This window comes from Echinops telfairi, unplaced genomic scaffold, assembly GCF_000313985.2.
Source record: "Echinops telfairi isolate 266 unplaced genomic scaffold, ASM31398v2 ScPeMD7_1;HRSCAF=3_0, whole genome shotgun sequence".
NCBI lineage: Eukaryota > Metazoa > Chordata > Mammalia > Afrosoricida > Tenrecidae > Echinops > Echinops telfairi.
The window spans coordinates 52,705,655-52,712,139 of NW_022103896.1; positions in this window are offsets into that span (position 1 = coordinate 52,705,655).

A 6,485-nucleotide genomic window follows, 5' to 3' on the forward strand; every position below is an offset into this window, starting at 1 on the left:
AGAGAGGGCTGGACTAGAAGAGACTTTCAGGAGTTCAAGAAAAAAAAATGAGTGGATTAAGACAAGATAAGATATGGGATACTTGCTCCTCTCCTCTTCCTCAAAATGATCAAACATTATTTTTTCTAGGAATCCTCGAAATTGCTTTCTCCCTCTATATCCTTCAAAAAATACCTATAAATCTATTTGGCAACTCATCTAACTAAGAATGGCATTTAATATTAAAAATTCTATGAAGATAAGGACAAATGTAATTTGTTCTGTAGGTAATCCTCAAATGATATAATTAATATTAGTTACAGCTTTTGTAAGGAGCCCTGGTGTAGTGGTTAGTCCTGGTCACAGGTTGGACTGCTAATTGCAGGGTCCGCCATTCAAGACAACCAGTGTCTAAGCAGGAGCAAGATGGGCCGTTCTATTCCGGCTAGGCACAGCTTTGGGAACCCAGCAAGGCAGTTCTACCTTGTGCGATCGCTATGAGTCCAAATCGACATGCCAGCTGGGAGTGTGGATTGAGGCTATTGCATCCTTAGGGAGCCTTTGAGGCACTGTAGGTTAGGCGTTGGGCTGCTAAGCTCCAGGTAGGTAGTTCAAAACCATCAGCCACTTGAGGGACAAAGCTGAGGCCATGTGCTCTCACAAAGATTTACAGTCCCAAAACCCTGCATGGGGTTGCAATGAGTCCAAAGTGGCTTGATGACAATGGGTAAATTGGTTTTTATTGGCTTTCTTTAAACATATAAAGAACCTATTTAACTTAAATAGCTCTTAGCAGTTTTCCCAACCAGATAAAAATAATATTTCATACTAGTTATTTTTATAAGAAACATAAATCTTCAGCAAGAAAGGCAGAGCCCATTCATTCTGGTGGATGGCTGCCTAAAATGATCACAATGTTAGCAACTTGGATGACTAAAGGAAAAACATCTTAAATGAAATCAACTGCTCATGGGAATAATTAAACATGATAATAATAACTATGGAGTCTGGAAAACTTCGGAGATCAGAAACCCTTGTCAGCCTTGATGGCATTAGCAATTCCCAGGCCGGTTGTTAAAGAAATTACTTGACTCATATTCAATATATCACAAAACTTTTTAAATGTCTTCTCTTACTAATTTAAAATTCTTTCCTTTTATAAGTACTCACAAACAGATAGTGTCTACTTGTTGAAATTAATTTTGTTTCCCTAAATAAAATAGGGAAAGAAAGCAAAATGTTTATATTATCGAGAATTTCAGGGAAGCAGAACAAGGCATCCATTGTACTAGATCACCGTAATGCCTATTCCAATTCACCATGAAAGTCATAAGCAAGCATTTGTGCTCCAGTTTCTACGAAACTCCTTGAGTTTGTTTGATACAATTTCCCCGAATAGTGTGGTACAAGAACGTTAATTCTTGGGATTTTTGTTTTAGTTTCAATTCTCAAGAGTAATAATCAAATGATCAATAACATCTGTAGTCTGTACTTCCAATTGCCAAGCTAAGTGATTTCCATTCATTATCTATACTTTAATTCAATCTTTGCAAAACCTTATGAGGTGAAAACTGATATTATCCCCATTTTGCAAATCTGGAAACCAAGCTTTGGTGATGTTAAATAATGTTCCCAGGTCTTTCAGTCACTGAAACACAGTTCCAAAATTCAGACTCCGCTGATTCCATAGCCTGTTTCTTGAGCTCTGGTTGAAGTAAAGGAAAACATGTTCAAGAATCATCCTCCCAGAGCAATTTAAATGTTAATAATGGCTCTTGTTAGAAGGAAGTCCTTGTGTAAGCAAGTGTTCTCACAAAAGGCCTGCATTACTTGATTGTTCTTGCTTGCTGTGAAGCCTGGGTGGCATGCGGTCCTTAGATGCACAATCTATTTTTCCTTTTGAATTTTTGTCAGATACATCACTTTGGATACACAATATTTTGCTGTGTGGATGCTCAAAGTTCCTTTGCATTTATAAGTACAATATTTATCTGACACATCGGATGACATGAACCATGTCTCCCTGACCTATAATTAGAGAAATAGGTATACAGATGAGGATAGATAATAGATGACAGATATATAGATAGAGATAGATAGATAGATGATAGATAGATAGATGATAGATAGATAGATAGATAGATAGATAGATAGATAGATAGATAGATAGATGAGTCCCTTTTCTCTTTTGTTTCTTCCTCCCTGGCATTTTCTTTAAGTATTGCTAAGATGCTCTTCAGAATCCACTTGGCTCTATTCACAATTGCTACAAAAGCATCTTCAAGCCCAGTAATCCCTTGCCCAGACCTGTTCCTCCTTTATACAGCCTTACTGTCTAGCTTATGGCAATATGTGGCCAGAGACATGGCATCATTCAGAGTCTGAAGAGCTTCTCCCTCTTGGGGTGAAACTACTGGGTGGCTTCTATTTCTTGAATATATGATTGCTCCTTTTCTCCTGTACAGCTGGTAGTATTAGATTTACTACCTCATCAAAACTATGTTAACCTTTCTGAACATCCATAATGAATTAGGTAGAGAGTCAAACATCATGTGTTCTGAAGTCAACAAAAATTAGGAATCCCCTAGTGGGAGACATCAATACAATTACCAAAACAATGGACTCAAACAACACAGTCGTCATGAAGACTACACAGGGCAGAAGAGATATTTTCTTCCTCTCCGCATAAAGATTTTAATCTACAGCAACAACAACAACACAGGAGTAGTAAGAGAAGCCCAGATTACAAAGTCTGTGCTTAGTCTGGCGTATCTCCACCGTCTGGTTGGGGTCCCTTCCCTTCCTTGCTTAAATAGTGACTATTATTTCTCTGTTCACTGAATGACTTGCAGTCCTTCCCAGTTTGCAACACTATAAGTGACGTTTATAAAGATACATCAAGGAAACCACTGTCATCTTTTTTATTATTATTCCTAAAGTAATCTCATTTTTATTTAGATTTGACATTTGAGAGACTGAAACGTCAATGCCTTGCACTATTCAAAATTGCCTGGAGACCTGGGCTGAGCTGTGCTTATCCCCCACAGATTCAAGGAAGAATATTCCTCTTCTTTCTTTATTGCTCCAGTCTTCCACTCTACACCTCCACAAATCACTATAATTTGCACCACACAGTATACTATCTGCACAAGGTGTCCTGTAGCAACTTCTGAAATGGCCTATAATATTGTAAATCATCGTGCTATTTTGGAATAAAATGTTACTTAGGTAAATATCCATTGTTGTGCACTTTTTCTCCAGAGAACTATTACTCACATTTTATTGTTCAGGAGGAAAGGCTGTTACCAACATATTTTTTCCAGGTTGCTTTATGTGTGTGTGTGTGTGTATACTGTAGTTTAAAACCATATGTTAGTACTTATTACTCCCTTGATCTTTGAACAAAAAACATGCACAAGTGTTTATACATTAGTAAAACATAAGTCACGAGAGGGTGGTAATCCATTGGGGTATTTTTATTAAGCATTATTACACAGCATCTGCAACACAAAGAACAGATTCACAGGAGATGGCAAATGGTCTCCTCACTGAAGGATATCAGATTTAACTTGGTTGAACACAAGAGAGGACTAGCTATCCAGCATACATTGGCTGAAACACAACTTTAGGTCATATCAGTTCTGAAGCTTTATCTCTTTTCCATGATACAGCACGTTGTCCCTCAAGACTGTATATGATTCACTTTTTAATGGGCTACATCTGAAAGCAAACCCAATCAAACAAACAAAAAAGCCTAAGCTTCTTTTAGTTCAGAGTCTGGGTTGCTATGTCCCCTATCAACTGCATCAATCAGGTTTTTTATCAGAGAAAATATAAAATATACTCAATAAAAGATTTGAGATTTCAGCTTATGCAGTTACACAAAGCAAATCTGTGTCCTCCACTCGTTGCTTCTCTTTTAACTTAACTCATTTCCTGTTTTCCTATTAACAGTATCCCCAAACATATCCAGGGGTACTGTCAAATCTCTGTCCACTATACACTCAAGAGACAGGAGCAACAAAAGATTCAAAATGGTACCTGGATGCCAACACTGTAGCATCATGCTTCTGTGGAAGCGCCGCTGGGTGGATTTGAACCATCAAATTGTATATTAGCAGACTACCACAAACTGTGTGTGCAACCCAGGGTCCTTTCACTGATCCATCTACTTGTAAAAGCTCTACATATTGATGCATAAAATTAGTTTTTAGACTACCAGCTCCTGCCCCACAGGAGAAAGAGGCGGCTTTCTACTCCGGTAAAGAGTTTCAGTTTCGGAAACCCACAGGGGTGGTTCTACCCTGTCCTATAGAGTCGCTATGAGGCAGAATTGACTCAGTGGCCATGAGTTTGTAGCTGGTTAAGCACTGGGCAGCTAACTGCTCAAAGGTGGGCGTTTCACCCCGCCCCCTCATCACTCCAAGGCAGAAAGCTGAGACCTTTTGCTTCTGTAAAGACGTGCAGCATAGGGAGCCAGAGGGAGCATGCTACTCCACTCAGTGGGGCTGCTGCCAGCTGGAGACCCCCAAAAATTTAGTTTTTAGAGTCTCTTAAGTTTGCTGATGGTTATGAGGGCCATGAGTATCTTGAGAAATCTACCTGGCAAGAAGAAAGTCAACGGTGATGATAATAGCATCATCATTGCAAAGAATTATTAGATGTATATAAATTATTTCAAAACCATGACCATCTTCTCAATTTAATTCCCCTTTATTTCATATTAAATTATATTAACTGGACTGAGATCCAGACTAGGGCATATTTGGAGCCCCAATTTTAGAATGCCCTGTCTGCCTTAAACTTTAAAAGCAGTAGCTCAGGGGAAGCATCGTAAGATTCTTCAAAGAAAAAAATCCAATATAGTCTTGACTAAACATTGAAGAAACTGTCAAAAGTAACAGTTGACTGATGATGACCCTAGTTGAGATGTCTGTTTTTAGCTCTTTTCAAAAGCATCAAAGTCATTCTAAAATCTCCTGATAAATTGTCAAATCTGTCTGGAATTGCTGTGAGATTCCAACTCCAACACTCTCCAAGGAAAGTTAAAAAATAATCCAAACAATAAAAGTATGCCTCTGAATTTGAGCTTTCATTAAACAGAGGTAATCATAACAAGGGAGCTTCAAAATATTCATGGAAGAATATTTTTTAATTCCATTTTTTTCACAAACTGAGGTCCCTTCTACACACACACACACACACACACACACACACACACACACCATGAGGATAAGTCAGAAAGTATTGCTATAAATTATAGGAACATTTATTAAACAAGTATATCACAAAATGAAGCTATTATTTCTTGATATAACCTCCAGCTAGGTCTATACACTTCTGAAATTGATGTTTCATCTTGCTAAGCCTTCTTTTTAAAAATCTCTTTAAGTTATACCAAAACTGTCAAAATTACAGTTGACATCCTCAGGGGTCTCAAATTATATTTGCTTTAATTTTTTGTTTTGTATTGATAACAAAAGAGAAATCTGAAGGAACAAGATAATGGATGGGTAGACGGGGCAAATGGGACAAGCTTCCCAACGAAAACTGCAGAAGACAGCCCTTGCTGATCTCATAGAATGAGTGGAGACACTGCTGGGATGGGGATTTTCACTGAGGGGATTTTCTTGGTTCAATTTTCTGGCCTTTTTCTCACCAATGCAGTTTTCAATTGTCCTAAAATTTCTTTATAATAAGCTCTGATGATTATCCTATGTCCTTCAAGAAAATCTAGCAAGATTACACTCTGGGGGGTAAAAATTGCCAATTAACCCTCTGGGCTCTTCTCTCCACCTTGAAATTAACTGACCCAGCAGATCCCTTTGAAATGCTTTGAAACTATGTATAATGTTGCATTTCGATCGTGGTGCTGGAGAAGAATATCAAAAGTACCACGGACTGCTGAAAGGACACACTGATCTGGGTTGGAAGAAGTGCGGCCAGGGTGCTCCTTAGAGGCCGGGATGACAAGACTTCATCTTACATAATCTAGACACACTGTCAGGAGAGACTAGTCCCTGGGCAAGGGCATCATGTTCGGCAAAGTGGAGGGATGGCGACACAGAGGAAGGCCCTCAAAGAGATGGACAGGCACAGTGGCTGCATCAACGGGCTCGGGCAGAGGAACCGTTGTAGAATGGCACAGGTTCGGGCGGTGTTTTCTCCTGCTGTGCATGTATGTCAGTGCCAATGTGACGGCACCCCACGGCAACCACAATAGTCCCTTTGGAAGTCACTGTTGCTATTAGACCTTCATTGAAAGCATCCTTTTGAGACGAAGACAACTTGTCTGCAGCCATCCACTGCTCATATAAACACGTTTAAACATGTTCTGTTTGTAATGAGCCTACATATCTATGAAATACACCTCAGTAGCAACACCTTTGCACATACTCTGGCCTGTGTACACACACACACACACACACACACACACACACACACACTAATTCCTGAGTAATATGAGCCTTCACAGCAATAATAGAACTACTGGACTATACATATGT